Here is a 17115-nt window from a genome sequence, read left to right as displayed (position 1 = left end):
ATCTCTCAAAACCAATAAGTCTATACAGTTATGAATTTCAACATTCAGCATGAAGACACTTTATAATAATTCCTCCAGTGCTATTACTCTTGGTAGGTTTTCAGAAGGATGACCCTATAACCTACATCTCAAGTAAAGAGTATTGAGTTGTTAGAGTATCATACTCACTCGTCAGATTTTCCTTCTTTTCTTCCTTTCAGCTTTTGCCCACCACCTCCTTCCACAGTAAACAAAAATTTGGACATTATCAGTCACCTTTGCCCTGACTCTGAATACCCCAAGAATAACAGTGTGCTTGGCACAGCCGACAATATTTGGAATGAAAGTAGTTTCATACCAATCAAGTTAAATTATAACCCATGCTAACCTCAGTTCAAATTCTAAAAAGACCACCAGCAGTAGACAGATCAAAGTCAGGGATTCCTAAACTGGGAATTATAGCCAGCTGTAGCATACCAGTAGAGCCTTCCAGGCACCGCAAATACTTGCAGCTTCAGAGAATCAGTTTGCAAAATCCTAACTGGACAAGCTCATCTCCCGGTTCCATCTGGATTGTGGCATAAATACAAAAGAGAACAGAAATCCCTGCTGAGTTCAAGTAACTTCAAACAGGTAGGTGCTGGGAGAGTATATGAGCTGTCTGGGGAATGTGTATCTTGTGCCTCTGCTGGACAATAATAAAGTAGAGAGGGATGGGAAAGAGAAATGACAAATCAAAGTGTAATAGTCCTAAAAACATGTGTTCGAAAGTAGGGAGTAAGAAGAGAATAGTCAGAATAGAAGCTGAAGTCTGAGGTGGGCTTCAGCAGTTTTCTGTGAACTTATTTTAAAGAGCGTCTCAAGTGGGTGGAAGACTCCAGAGAAAGCTGCCTCCGTTTAAGCATCTAAGAGGCAGCTAAGAAAAGCAGCACTGAAAAAGTCCACAGAGGGTAAGATAACACATGATGTTAACTGTTTCTAAGGTTGTTTTTTGCTTTACTTCTCCCTGTAAATAAACCTAAAATATGGGAAAGGGAGGTGGAGAGTTAACTAAGAAGGTCATGCATGGAAGTTCAAGTCATCACTCCTGCAGCTTATGCCATTGTTGCAGGCATCTGCCACTCACAGGCCAGGGTCCGCCCACCACCCATCCCCACTTGGTAGAATGGCCTTTTTTCAAGATGAAATCCTCTCAAAGATAAATCACTGCACTCATCACACTGCTATTGCCTACAAGGCCCACACAGCAAATAGAAATTGTACAAAGGCAGTGGTCACTCTAGGACAAGGCTTTCTCCTTACCTCTCAGAACATGCCTAGCAGGCTTCACTTTGTTCATGATGCCATGACCATAGCAAGCTCTTGCCCAGCAAATGTTGCCTCAGAATCCCCTATCACCCCTAGACAAAGCTCCTTCCAACACATCCCCATTCTTCAGGGCTTCTGCCCCACTTAGGGACAGCTACTGCCTTCCAAAGGACTGCTTTTCACAAGATTAGAAAGCTGCTCGAAACACAAGGCAGTCAACTCATGGGTAAGGACTCCCCAGATAACAGGTCCTCTCTTGGAGGACAAGCCCACCGAAACATGAGGCACTCAGCTCATGAATAGCATCACTGCACTCTCCTGCCACCCTCACCACCTTCATACCATATGGAAGCTGGACACATGGATGTGCAAGTCGTACAGAAGGCTGCCATTCCCCCAACAACTCACTTCTCACAAGAGAAAAGCTTGCCTGAATCCCTTAACCTATGGACCCATGCTGCCACAGCACACTTCACCCTGCCACCGTCAAAAGCATCTGCTCCTTCTGGGCAACTCTGTGCCTCCTTTCTCCATCCTTTTTCCAGAGACTTCAAGCCCACCCAAATGCCTCTCATACAAGGCACTTTGCAGGTAAACACCATCACCACTGCACATTCCTGCCAGCTCTGCTGCCCTCACAGACCGTGTAAACCTCACCTAGGCATCTACCCCTCCTCAGGGAGGCTAATCTTTCCTGCAGTGGACACTTTTACAATACAAGCCCATACAAACACTCTTTAGTTCACAATCATCATTGCAGCAAAACTCCTGCCAACTTTCACAAATGGCAGTAGCCCACCAGCCTCTCTGCCTACCACCCCAGCTAAAGCTCCAACCCTTCCGATAGGTCCCTTCTGCAAACATGAGATATTCAGCCTGCAAATGCAATCGCATGCTCCTGTTTACCCCATCACCCTCACAGCACACAGGAGACACACAGGCATCTGCCATTCCAGGGGAAGGCTTTCCCCATCCCTGAAGCAGTTCCTGAATTAGGAGATTAGGCTCATCCAAACACCTGTCAAACTTGAGGAACTTCTCTTGGAAACACACCATCATACCCTCTACTCCACACTACCACCATTTATTCCCCCCTCCTACCCCCATCCCAGGAAGGGTGGAATATGTGGAAAAGATATGCCAGTGTGCACCTTTCCTGTGGAAAGCTTTCCCACCATACTGCAGTGAATACTTTCTGCTTCCAACAGAGGAGACCCTGCCTCTGAACACTACTGCAGCTGCACTTCTACTAGTCCCACACCAACTGGAAACTGCTCACAAGTGTGCAACTGCCCAAAAGATAGCCCCTTACTCTGTGAATACCACTGTAGGCTCTTTCCACCTGTGACACTGCACAAGCCTCTGTCAATCTTTGAGGATTCCGCCCATCCCCACTTGACATCACTTTTCCCTAGACTGTAAACTCCCCTCAAAGACAAGGTTGTTAAGTTCATAAAAGTAATTGTTAGCACACATTTCTCCTTTTCATGTCATCTTCACAGCTTACAAAACTGCACACAGGCACTGTCTCTCCCTGAGGAGACTACACCCTACCCAGGAGCATTCTTTTTAAAAAGGCCATGAATCCTTTAGGACCAAAGGGATTTAGACACTCCTGACACTGCCACAGCAAACTCTTTCCATATCAGACACCTGCTTCTGTCCAGCAAGACACTGCTTGCCCACAAGTTCCTTTTCACCAGACTATATGCCCCATCTGACTTGAAGCACTTAATTTATAATGCCATTGCATAACCCCGCACCTTTTACAGTGCATGAAAACTGTGCACAGTTGTGCACCACTGCTTACAGAGATTTTCCCCACCTTTCCTTCTACAGCCTCAACGCTTTACAAGCTGTTGCCACCACTGCACACTCCTGCCTCTTGTATCACCTTCACATGGCCACCACTCCTGCACAAGGCTCTCTCTCTCTGTTCCCTTTTCTTATTTCTCTAACTTCACAATTTACTTCAATTTAAACACCATCACACCCTCCTGCCACCCCATAGGAAACTCAAGTCACACACAGGTAACACCTTCCACCTTTAGGGTTCCCTTCTCCCTGGTCCCTTCATAAACCTAACTACATGCTTCACAAGGAGCCATGCACCCAGCTTGTGCTCACCCAAATACAGTCCTGCTGCTTCCCCAGCAAACAGAGGCAGAACTGTAAGGCACCTACCAAGCCTGGGCATAGCTCCTCTCCACAAGAAGTTACTTTTTTGCGAGACCTTCTGAATGTACTTCATTTAGCTAGACAAGACTCTCCCACTCTCCCACCACCCCCCAGCAAACAGTATCAAGCACCAGTGCCCACCACTACCAAGGATAGCTCATCACAGAGCCAGAAGCCCACACCAACAGCTCCCACACAAGGGCCTTTGTTCAGGCACACCACCCCTGTTGCATACTCTTTCTGTCAACGCCACTCATAAAGTCACCTGCCACTTCAATGAAGGCTCCTCATGACTTAAGGCACTTTCCAGAAGGCTCTGAGCCACTCAGACTGTTGCCATACACAACAAATTCCAGTTTCAAACAGCATCATATCCAGAGGGCTTCCTCATGGTTGCCTGGGCCTCAGGAAGGTTTTGCTGGTATGTGATGTGGTTTTAATTGTGTAGGACGTTTTATGTTCGGTACAGTGTGGAGAGATGCTTCTTATAGCTACCTTCTTACAAACCTATGACTGTGGCTTTGATCTAATTAAAAATCCTAATTTAAAAAAAAAAAAAGAAAAAAACACAAATTGTTGGCTTCAATGGACAATTATTTTTCATGGGTTTTTTTCGTGATTGGTTGCAAACCTTAATGTCTAACTTTTTGAAGACACTGAGGAACTGCTTGAATGCAAAACAGTTACATAGTGCTTTTTGTTGTTTCTTTCTATGTATGCAGTTGCAAAATAATTTGTAGTTACAAAAAGCACAAGAAGTGATGCAACTGTTTATTCTTGGCTCTTCTTAGGGTGCTAATGATTAATTCCTAATGTTTCACACTTCCCCCTTAGAAACTTTTAATATAGACCTGATAACCAGAGTGGAATGAGTAGCTCCTTGATGACTCTTACTAAGCTGTTATTTACTAGGTATGATAATAGCTATAAGAAAACAAGATAGACAGTAAGGGCTTGGTTTGGAGAGTATTTTAACTTACTTCCTAGAAAGGTTCCAACACTGCTTTACTTTATATCATTTTTCCTCTTGTCAACCTTTTTACAGTTTCTTTAGTAGTAGTGTGCCAAAGTAAAAACACTGACTTCTGTTAGAAAGCATTAATTTTTTAGGTTTTTATCCCTTTTTGAAAAGTTTGAATCTATTAATGAGATGATGGGCTAAGATAATGAAGTACTTAAATATGGAGAAAGATAGCATACAGATATTGTTTGAGATAATGAGCCACACAAATTTCTATAATCTAACTGTATCCTTTACTTTCTGCAAAATGAGGGAAGTGAGCTTTTGGTATCTTTACGGAAAGGTTGAACACCTTAAACCCTAGAGAAACTGAATTTCACCATGAGAACTTGCTGGATGTTGCTATAGTGTCAAAATACAGCACCTGTTACAGTCTGCCATAAAGCAGAGCATTTAACTTGGCAATATTTGTTCCTTCTGGAAATTAGTCCAACTGTTTGCTGCAATATCTACCCAATAGCCCACAAGTTTGTGAGCACTAATAGCTATGAAATCTTGTTTTCAAACCACAAAAGCTCTGGACCTTGTGACTGAATTGTAGGCGTGACTAAAAATCTTACTGTTCCTAAAACTTAATTCTCTGGTGTGAATGAGGCAGGCTTGTTTCTGCCCAGTTTTCTCCTATTTCAAGATTTTGTGAATTATGTAGATGTGTGATTTTTTACTTTGTTTTTTTACCACACTTTCCTAGTTACATTGCTGATGAGATCGAATACAGTCTTATTTTTTCTTAGGAGGAGAAAAGCTTTATGAACGAAATTCAAATGTGTATCATATTAAGCTTTTAATTTGCTGGCCCTGGTAGCTTGTCACGTACTTAACTTTCAAATGTTTCATTTGAGTCAGTCATTAAGAAATTATTTCTGTGAGTTTTCATTTCAGTACTGAATTGAATTAGTGATAGAAGATTTGAGTTGGGTTGAGAACATAGTCAAGATGTCTTTTCTTTAACCCCCACCTCCAAAACAAACAAATGTTGTATGCTTACTTCTAAGGACAAGAACTGCTTCAGTAAATCTTCTACACTTTTTCCAAGCCTTTTATTGCTTTCATAATATTGGATTAAGGAAAGCAGAGTCAACTAAAATACCACCAATTGGATGCTTACCAAAATGCATTAATTCTGCTGAAGAAAAATATGTTGCACAGAGCAAGACTAGGCTTCACCCTAATAAGAACTTAGTATAGATAAAATCACTGCAATGTGTCAAGAAATAGTCAATGTTACAGTAAGAACTACAGTTGACTTCACTGTGGATAAGCATCTGTAGATGGAGTTTAGTTTTACCACCATGACTTAGTCAGATATTCTGTGGCAAATGTGCTTCAAAAACTGGCTGATTATTGCTGGTAAAGTGCTCTTGGTGTCTGTGGCTCCTGAGCTGTTGAGAGAATGTTTTATGCATTTGTGGTGCTTATGATAAAAGTGTGGGAAAACTACCAGAGCACAAACTTTTTTTATTGTGGCAAATTAGTGAAAATGCAAGCTATGCTTGGCTCATAAATTAAGACAGAAGTTAGCCCCCTGACTGATCTCAACATAATGCCTCTGCCTAGTGCTGCTGGGCAAGGCACAAGAGTTAGAGTGTAGCCCATTTATTATGAAGCAGCTGAATCCTAGTGGAGTGGAATATGAGCTGGAGTTATTTGCACAGTTTTATTGGCACAAGGCTAGAGGGGAGTTTGCTTTTCACGGAAACTGTATCAACTTTGGCAGAGGTACAGAATTTGAATTTCTTCAGAGACTCTTACATCTTTAATATTTTCATTTTTGAGGAAACAGTGAACTGTTTCAGTTCAGATTTTGAAGCGTAGTGTATGTGTAAAAATATCAAGCCAATCAAATACTAACTGGATGCCAAACTAAACTATAGTTACAACTTCATTTACTGCAAGAAATATAAAAGTGACCTTTCAAAAACCAACTGATAAGTAAAAAGCCTCTGTAGTAGCACTCAGAGTAGGTATTTTCAGATATTTCTGCATGTGTGTAGCTTAATTGAAGATTCTCTAACTCTTCACTGGGAATACTGATTCAGTCATACTGCTGTAACAAAGTTAGCTGCTTGTTTTGCATTTCTTGAGAATACAGTCTTGGAGTTACAATTGTCTTGGTGCCATCCATAGTGAGGATTGGAGGCAACGAGTTTTAAAACTACAATGGTAAGATAATTCCTAATTAAATATGATAGGATAAAAAGTTACTCTTGAGTCTTCCATAATATCTCCTGACAGGTTAAGATGAAGACAAAAGCAGACTTTGCAGTCCTGGTAGCCTTAGATAGTCTACTTCTGTTTAATAATATTAAACTGAACATTTTAAATAATTATATCTAATATAATACTGTCTTTATCCCTTTTGAACATCCCCTGTCTCCTAGAAACTTCCAATTTAAGACATTGTTGGGAGAGAAGAGATGGAATAATGCAGTTTCTCTTAAGTTAGGAAATGCAGTTTTGTGCGAAACAAATGCCAAGTGTCTACTGTACTATAAATGATATTTCAACACAACTGGCCACAAACTTCAATTGATCTCATACGTATTCTTAACTAGGATGAAGTGCTACTAGTAGTCTTATCTGTTGTTCTTGTAATTGCCCACTCTGCAATTACATTCCTTGTTAACTCCAGGGCATTTTTATCTAGAGCGATCCAAATCTTCTTAATGATAAAGGAAAACTGATGTAGCAGAAGCAAAGGTGGGAGGAGAGAAACTGTCAGGTCTGATCCCTCTGCCCCATGCGTTGTGAATTGAGAGGTAAAGATATTTCTGAGGCAGGACACAGTTTTACTATTATGTAACTTTCTGTTCCAGACTCTTTTCTCCTCTTTCTCTAGAGGCAAGAAGAGTTTCCGAGTGCTTCCAAGGCTCTTTTAAGTTTGAAGTAGGCGAAGACTTTAGTGCTTTTTCTGCCCTAAACAGCTGCTTGCCTTATGCCTTACAGTAGTCAGCTGTGACTAATAGTAAGTGGAGGAGTACCATGAACAACTGGAAGCTTGCACAATTATGTTATTCGAAGCAATGTGCTATTGTCAATATAAACTCAAATATATTTAATGCCATCGTAATTCCCTAGCAGCCTTCCGAATTGGCTGGTAGACTCTGAAAGCTCTCTTAATTGTGACTTTGTAAAACCCTGGCATATTAGATTAAATAAATGAATGTTCTGCTCTTAAGCTTTTCTAATGGAGATTAAAATCTCTGTCAGTTTTGCTTTCTACAGTGTAGCCTTACATAGGCCCATATGTTGTACTTGAAGGGCTAATGAGACTCTCTGAGATTGGAGAAAATGGCATCCCCTGAGGGTATGAGCATCTCTTAGGTTTTTTCTTTAATCATAAAGTTGTACTTTTTATTCATTCTTTGAAGCAGCTGCTGGTTTTTTGTGACATTTTTCATTTTGACACACAGGATACTAACACAGACTTCTGCTCAAGGCTTCGCATTCCAGCAGTGCTGAAAATGTCATGTACTTTGAGGTTGAGTCCTGTGGATAATGCACAGAAACACTGTATTTAGTAGAAGGATGCTAGTTTCGTAGCTATTTACCTTTTTGAAAGCTAGGTGCTGTGAAAATAACTGAGAATTGTTTAGAAGAGCTTTCCATTTAAGAACTACACAACTCAGTATTTGGTAGCCTAAAGGTACAGAACAAATTTGTGGGACTGAACTTGCAAGTGGTGGCTAGAGCAGAGAAAAGAGGCAACGTTACAGTCTCCATTACAAATGTGTCATCTATGCTTTCTTAAAGCCCAACTATCTCTCTCCGTCCTAGCTCTGGTAGTGCCCCAGGTCTGCGAACAGGGGTAGTTCCAATGCAGAATTGAGTCTGCTGTAGGACTGATGCCTCAGATAGCAACAGCACGTCGGTGCCACTAGCTCTTAGCCTGTTAACATCCTAACTGTTATTTTTCAAATGTCCTTCAAGTAGCATGTAATATTTTTAAAGGAAAAAAGAATAGAGCCCACAAAAAATAGTGGAATCAGAAAAATTAACTCATTTTTACGCTGTTAAATATTCATAACATTTACTTGATCAATGCTTGTTTCAAGCAGTAACCTTCTAACTTATGATACATCTTACTTTAACTTGAAGCAATTGGATTTTTTTAACAGCCAGAGCTTCTAGAGTCATATGACACTTGTCAGCCTTGCTTTCTATCTCAAAAAGGAATTTCTAGTTCATGAAAACATGAACCAAAGTGCTCTGTAAAGGGGGTGCAAAGAATGGGGTTATTGCACGCTAGTTATTAACTTGACCTATTTGGTAAAGCGAAGTAGCAGATCTTTGGTTTTAATGTTGATATTTTGATTTAATAATGACAGAAAATTTAATTGTGGCACATGCTTTTTCTTGTTTCTGCAATGCTTTTCTTGCGACTTGAGAGATGTTTCCTATTTGCTTCCAGGATCTCTTATGAATACAGGCTCTTCTTCATTTCTTCCTGCTGTCCTTAAAAATATTGCTAACCCCCCCCCCAACAAACCAACCAACCAACCAACCAAACAGAAGACCATCATCACCACCACCAAAACACTTTACATGAAACCTTTTTAATTCCTTTTTTACAAGGCAGGTTTAAGAAAATATATTGTTCTTCTTTAAGGGAACTTCATGAGGAAGACTGGCATAGCTCGTCAGAAGTCACTTACCAGTCAGTTTAGGCTATTTGCAAACTGGTATATATCTGTCATGACTAAAAAATGCCTGTGCCACAACTTCTTCTATGTATGAACCTGCTTAAAAAACACCTTTAACTAGAATAGTGAAAAGTATCAGTATACTGATATTAATATATTAGTTCTTCCTATATTAAAGTTTGTGGAAGGGTTTTATAGGTGAAGGTCTTCTTTTGTCTTGATGTTTGATTTCTGTAATGAACCTGTGAGTCTAACTTTTTCTTCTGATTCTATAGATGTTGATGTTATCTGAGCTATCTGCATTTTAATTTCACTTAATATACTTGCTTTGGCATTATGTGTTTAATTGCTGGTGAAGATTCCACTTCATATTCTGCACCGCAACTTTCTCTATTGAATAGAAATGAAAGTGTTTATGTGACCTACCAAACAAGATTTAGAATGCTAATTCTAATCCCCCTTCCTTCTGAGTGCTGATTGAATTTAGTCTTAGTGAATTGTACTGCTGTTATATTTCAATTCAGTTACTTTTAGTCCTGGTGGATGGTTAGAATACGCTCAGCTGTTGTCAGTGCTCTGCAGTTGGGCAAATGTAGCTGAATATTTCAATAGGTGATGGTTGACCTAGGGCAGCTCTAGTGCGGTATATAAATGCACAAGGAAAACTTCAATAATGGAGGTTTCCTTAAATAGCCACATGTAATTTATAGCTGAATAAAATGCTTTGTTTAATATTACAAAGGCAATGTAGTAAACAAGTTGATTCCTGGTCACTTTTGCATTTTCTAGTGCAGCAAAAGTGGTAAAGATGTCAAAATTATTTGCAAATTGTACACTAAAAATAGGTGTTGGGTCATTTAATTTCAAAAACAGAGACATGGAAGAATTTTGAAAGCCTCGGTTTCACTTTCAAAATTTAAAGTTTACAAGGACAGAACTTTAGCTATTAGGTGCTCCCACTGGATTAAACTGTCTGTGTGCCTTTCACCTTGATGTTGGAAATCCTTGAAAATAATTTCCAAGTTGGTTGCAAAATGGGATTTATTTCAGTATAGGCATCTAAATTCAGAAAAGTGAGTCTGGGAGCCAGAGCTGTTACTTGCTCTTCAGTTAACCTTGGGAATTGAAGAGATTTGTTAATCTGGGGATTATAAAGTGAAGGGCAGAATGGTTAAAAAAGGATATCATATGGCTTTTGTACATAATGACGTAGCATTGTAGCTTTGGCAAGTCTCAGCATGTTAACACCTATTCACACCAAAACCCAAACAGAATTCATAAATTGTTTCTCTGCCTAGAAGCTGATTCTGGCACCTCTCATCTGAAAGCATGTTTAACACTACTACTTGGCTGAGTTTCTAAACAGCCTATTGTCTTCCACAGGGAAAGCTGCATAAAGATGCCTTTACAAGATAGCCTGGTGCTAAGAATTTACCTAGTGTGTGTGAGTTGAGGTTATTCTCCCTCTGATGTGAGTAGGCTCTTAACCATGTTTACCACTTGATTTGTATATAACTCTGACAGGCTATAAGATGGTTTAACTGCTTGTTGACAACTCCACTGAGCTGAAAATTGTTTCACAGGACGAAAACAGGGTATTGCTACATTAGTGGAGGCTTGAGGACAGGTTCCTACTACTCCACTTGTGTATGTCAACCAATGAGGTATCACAGACATTTTTATCATAGTTACTATGGCAAAAACAAGCTCTTAAAAGACATGTTAATAACTGTTGCATGTATGAAGATGAGATTGTGAGATTGTTAAATTTAGATTACACTTTGCACAGCTGACAATATCAATGTGTTGCAAGCTTTGAAGGGCTTGGGGGTTTTTGGCTTTGGTTTAGAGGAACCTCTGAGAAGTCTATACTTCTAATACTTAAGGTTTTAGTGGTAGAATTCTCATTCTCTGTAAATAGATACAATATGCTGATTTTTAACATGCTGATATATTGTTCTCATTGATGAGGATTCACTATGTACTGCAACATTAGGAGAATATTGTCATAAGTAAAATATCATCTTTATTTTTAAAAGATCTGTATGAATGCCATTTAATATCAAGAAACATTCTATTTGTTCTCTCAAAACCCAAGACTAGTAAGTACACATTATGTGCATGCCATTGGTTACATTGTATTGGTGATTTTATTTAGTCTTTTAAAATCTAAAATAGATACAAGAATGCTATTCTTGTGTAAGTGATGCAATTCATAATACCCTTCTAAGATGGATTAAGTAACCTTATTTAACTCTATCCTTTAGAGGTCTTTAATAACCTTAACATATCTGCATTCCCATCTGTTTTAATTTAAGGCTGATTATGCTAACATGCTTTAAAAGTGCAAACCACCTGACCATTCAATATTGTTTTAAGCAGATACAGCTTATAGTATTTTCAGAATATAAACACAAAGCTTGCTATTGTGAAGCAATTAATTTTATTAGGCTTGTCCTTGTTTAGTCTACATGTAAGCTTGGAAACCTATTAACCTTTTTTGAGAAGCTTTTCTTGGTTTGGAATTTCCCCTCCCCCAAACGAGCTCTTGCTAACCTGCCACTGTTCTTGTAACTGTCAGTTTTCTGAATGTGTCCCCTGGGAAATAAATGAGCCCAGCTGAAGGTTAAGGTGGGAGTAGTGAGCTCACCAGTCATCCTGTCGGATTGGTAGGGAGGTAAAGGTTTGATGCTTCCCAACAAGTAATAGATTTGATTATGCTTCTTCATTGTGCATGAATGCTACACATGTGTTGTAAATGGGGTAGTAAAGGCTGCCATGCAGATCAGAGAAGAAAGAGCTACACTGGAGGGGTGCAGGCATATGCTGTATTGTAACCCTGTACAGTATCTGGCAAGCAGACTGCAACATTTTTGTGCTGGAGTGTTCTCATTTCAAGGTATTCATATTTTCATTATAATTGAATGTTTCGTTCAAAATTGGGATTGGGACTGCTATAGTGTAGATGCATTAGGTTAAATAATATATTTCAAGGAAGCACTTTTGTAATGTAAACTATTATTTTTAAGTGGCTTGTATTGCTAAGTGATCTCCATTGACTATTTTATGTCTTGAGATTTAAAATAAAGCTGGAAGAGGTGGCTAATCAGAAGCCTTTTACTTTTCCTGCTTATATAACTTGGGTTTGTGTATTGCTGTGAAACAAGTGGCACTTAAATATATAAGCAGAATCAAAAAGAAATTGCTGCTAGGCCAACAAGACATATCTTATTGAGCATATTTAAGGAATGGTGAGAGGGGACTGTAACCTGCAGACTAATAGCTGAGTTGGACCATGATTATGCAGTGCGTTACAGTTATGCAAATGGAAGTTCTGTGGAAATGGACTGCTTTAAATATGTGCTTTTACAATTATACCATTGTGCTTTAAATATGCACAATGGTATCACTGAGTAGTGACATGAGGACTGTCACAGTATTATTGTTAAGAGTTACCACAAGCAAGCAGGTATTAGCATATTGAATACTTTTGTTTGGTTTGGGACAATTTAAAAGACCAGAAGCTCTACAGGGTATTTTTCTCTCAGTAAATGTCATCTTTTGTCTTCTGTCTGTAGCATTCATCTATCAGCACATATAAGTGTAACCTACTTGAATAAGTACAGTACTTTTAAGCTGAGGCTGGCCTTTCTTGTTCAGATAGTTTTGTTGTTGAAATTCTGGAAAGTAGTGACAACTGTGTTTAAGTCAGTGTGTAAGTGTTTATAAGTAAAATGTGATATATGGTTAGTTGTGTTGTGTCTGTCCATGTGTGCCACAGCATGGGATTGTGGGTGGTGTGCATAAGTGTAATACAGAAAATGATGTCATATTCTGAATTTATAGGGACAAATCAGAGTTCTGATCTTTGCTAACTTGCTAGGATTGTGTCTTCAAAGCTCATTTAAGTTTGTATCCTGATATGATATGCAGGAATAAATTGGTTAACTGCGTGTGTCTCTAATTTTCTCAACTTTAATGACTCCATGTTTTTACCACAGCACTGGCATCTCTGAAGTTCAGTGGATAGAGATTATACCTTCTGTTATTTTTCAAAACAGCTTTTATGTGAAAAGTTCACCAATCATTATAATAGATTTCCAGTTCCAGATGCCATATTTTCTTTTAAAGGCTTCCAGACAAGCTAAAGTATTCTCTCTAAAATACAGCCATACAGTCTGCAAATAACGTGTTCTCAGCTGAACTGCTAAACACAGTCAATTCTCTGATCGCAGCTTTTTGTTACCTTGCTTTATTTTTGCTACCTATCCATTTCCTCAGGTTCAAAAAATTTTCTGCTTTGTACATGTTTTGACTTTTGGATCCTCTACAGAAAAAAAAATAAATTAACTTTCCAATATAATAATAAAAAGGTATGAAGAGTTAGATATAGACAGGACATCAAATATCTTATATCTAAGAATTAAGTTATCTAGATAGTGAAACTTGGATGTTCAGTTCCTTGCCTTCAGACATCTCTAAGTGGAAAACAGAATATCTCAATATTGTGGAGTATTTCAATTTCATATGTATATATATATATATTCAGATAACAGAAGAACTGGGCAAGTACTTGGCTTTTTTTTTTGGTAACAAATTAAAAAGAGTTATCAATGATTTACAGTTAATAAAAGCAGTACTTTGAGGGAATTTCTTGAGGTTAAGTAACTTTGAGCTCCATATTTATATGAAAGAAAAGCATTTTCTTTGAATAAATCCTTGATACTTTTTTTGAATGTTCAACTTTTTCTAAGGCCTGAGTGCCTCTGACACTGTGCAAAAGGGAGAACCTGATCTTAAGTAAACAGTAGGCAAAGGTGTGCATGAGCCTGGAAACTGATTTGATGGGGTAAGGGTGATGATGAGTTCTTTAAAAGAACAAACAGAAGAAAATAAACAGAAGTACCAGTACCACTTAGAAAACTTAATGCACTTAATTGTGTTGTTGTATTTATCTTCAAATATTTTTTCTTGTCAAGGGGACAAGGTTCATAGGAAGTTACTACCAGGAAAGTTGAGAAGACTCATGCAGTGTAAGTGAGCTTAGGTACGAAGTTTCACTAGTTTTATGGAGGAGACCCCGTCTTACGGATGTGTCTTTCTAGATACAGCTTCTTCAGTTCATAGGCTGTTCCTGTGTGGTTGGGATTCCGCAAAATACTTTCCTAGGTGATTGTCTTGACTAAATATTTTGAACCTGCCCCTTATAGTGAGAATGCATCTCCATCAGGCAATCATCTCCTTTCATTCTAGTGAGATTTGTTAAACTCCCTTTTGTGGCTATACTCCTTCAGGCACTTGTTTTGGGCCCTGAAAAAAATAGTGGGATGAATTTTTTTAATTTTTACTCTTTTCTTTCCATCTCTGCCAGTTCCCAAGAATCACTTCCTTGGGATAGCTTCGTATGTTTAGCCTTCATTCATTTCCTGTGGCACATGCTGTAAAGTGACTATGGCCTTGTAAGATATCTGTCTTCTGAAATTACAATCTCCTGCCTATACACAAGCTGTTGATCAGGTCTTAATGTACTACAGTGGGATTTTTTTTTAGATGTCTGGCATAGCAAAGCTTTTTCTGGATTTAAAATGTTAGCTTTCCTTTAAATGTAATGCCATGGGCATTCTTATTATGCTTCGTACTTTTTCTGACTGTGCATATATACTATAAAACATCCTGTAGTAATAGCTCAGGCTAGGCATACCTACTCATTTAGGGGGAGAATTCCAAAAATTCTGGTTCTGTTCAAATATGGCAAAAATTCATCCTTTTTTGGGATGAGTTCTTCTCACAAGTGGCTCCTTCTGGGCAGCTTTCTTCTGAGGACAATAAAAAAAAAAAAGCCACACAAAAACCCAAACAAACAAAAACAAAATACAAAAACAAAGCATAGCAGTTGCTGGAGTTCCTGCAAACCAGAATGTCTAACTGGTATCCAGCTTTGATTCAGTCTTAAACTGAACTTTCTATTTTTAAGGATTCATGTGTAAGCTACTAATTTTCTTGCTTTTTGCTTTTTTACTAGATTTTTATTTTTAATTCATCTTTTAAATGGAACTAGGTGAATCCATTTTTGATCAATTTCTCATTTGTCTTGTCTCTGCCTTTCACCTTTACTACGGTCTTGCCTTTCAACCTTTAATAATTACTGCATGGTGCAATAATTGTATCTGTAGTAGCATATAACTGCATTTGACACAATGGCACAATATTCTACCATTAATGTATATTTAGTTCAATGTGATAACTGAGCACAAAAAGGGCCTCCTTTTCCTATAGATCTACAAGAAGATAGAGAACCATAATACTTCAGTCATGGAGTGGGAGGCAGGAAGCATGGGAGTATCTTTATTAAACCTTATCATCAGACACAATTAGAAAAGAAAATCAAGGCAGCTGTTCCTACTTCATCTGTAAAGTAAATACTAAGATCAACAATATTCTTTATAGCTCTAGTGAATACCAATATAAATTTAAGGTCCCTCTATTAATAGTACATTAAAAATAATTTATAGAGGAACTCTGGTTGTTTCCATTAACAAGCGATGCAGCTAGAGATGAGATGAGATAGATCTGTAAAATACATGATGCCATGGACCTGTTATCCACACTGCACTTAAATACAGTGGAAATACTTCACAGGATCATGCTAGAACTAGCCTAAGGTGAGTGAACCAAGATGGTATATCTACCTCCAAAAAAATGTGTAATTGGTGTTCTTGAGGGATACACATTAGCTGATAAATAGATAAAATTCAGACTTGAGACCATATCACACACTAGGTAATCATAGTTCTGGAAGTTAGACTTTTTAGATTCTCAGAAGTTTTCTTGCTTGTGTAGACCTTCAAATTTATTATTACTTGTATCTTTATATTTACACATCTAAGCTGATGCATCAGAGACTCAAGTCAGTTTATAATGTCAATTACTTAAAATTAATAAACTAGAATACTACCTAAAAGAAATATTAGCTAATTGCTGATTTCAGTTTAGTTGTAGTAGCTATATTGTTTGAGAGGAGATACTAATAGGGGGGTATAGAAATAAATGAACAAAATAACTACTTTTTCAGGTAGTTCTTAATATTTAGTGGATTTTAGCTGTGTGAGTAGTCAGCTATTGGATATAGTGTTTCTATTAAATGCCTTCCTTGAAAAAATATACAGGCTAGGTAATTTGCACTATTACTACTTGAGAGAAAGGGTAATGTTAGGAGGGGAAGATCAATCTTTGACAGAGCAGTGAGGGATCAATTGACATAATCACCAGTGCCTCATGGCTATCACAGAAATACATTGCCTCAGTTAAAGTGAAACCAGATTTTTTATAAAATTTTCATTTTAATTTCTTGTGCGTGCTAGACTTGAAAACAGGCAGTGTTTTTTTATAGACATATATGTGTTTTGTATATACTTATTTGGATATTGAACACGTGTTCTCTTTCTGTAGAAACGTGTTTCCTTGCAAGCCTGACTGTTATGGCATACAAGATGTGCCAAGCTGGTTTTATATGTAGGTGATGCTTACAACTGTGCTATAAAAGCTTGAAAACTGGACCCTGTGTTTCACAGCAACAGACATAGGGAAGCAGAGGTTTGTAGCCCTTTCCAGAAAGTCCATGAAACACATCAAATACTCCATAAAACTATGTGAATAATATTTAAATAGACCTAGAGTTCTAGTGCTTCAGGGAGCCCTTTCATAACGTCCTGTTTGCCTTTGGAAGTAGTGACTCTGTAGTGCTGTAGGTGTCAAAACAGCATTTAAATATCAAGGAATTAATCCTCAAGAATATTTTATTTTATAACTATTAGGAATAATGTAGAAATATTAATATCACTATCCACTGTACAGATGAAAACTTACATGCATCATGAAAATTTAGATATAATAATCTAGAGTCTAGAAAAACAAATCTGCTTTAGTAGTCCATGCAATTGCTGTGTTCTACTTGAGGTAAAACTATGAGGAATATTGCCAGAATTT

At 38.1% G+C, this 17115-nt stretch overlaps 1 protein-coding gene across 7 annotated transcripts in view; it reads left to right on the top strand.

Moving 5' to 3' along the window:
* The first annotated feature begins 392 nt into the window (after positions 1–392).
* Positions 393–17115, top strand: part of SORBS2 (sorbin and SH3 domain containing 2) — a 217500-nt gene continuing 200777 nt past the window's right edge. For all 7 annotated transcript variants that reach the window (XM_017821365.1, XM_017821451.1, XM_017821283.1 and 4 more), the window contains exon 1: positions 393–612. The gene's annotated coding sequence lies outside the window, so the exon portion shown is untranslated. The remainder of the gene's footprint in view (positions 613–17115) is intronic.

The sequence above is a fragment of the Lepidothrix coronata genome, unplaced genomic scaffold (assembly GCF_001604755.1).
Source record: "Lepidothrix coronata isolate B3197 unplaced genomic scaffold, Lepidothrix_coronata-1.0 Scaffold0, whole genome shotgun sequence".
Lineage (NCBI taxonomy): Eukaryota > Metazoa > Chordata > Aves > Passeriformes > Pipridae > Lepidothrix > Lepidothrix coronata.
The sequence above is the reverse complement of the archived record's forward strand: the minus strand, read 5'-3'. Positions and strand labels throughout refer to the sequence as shown.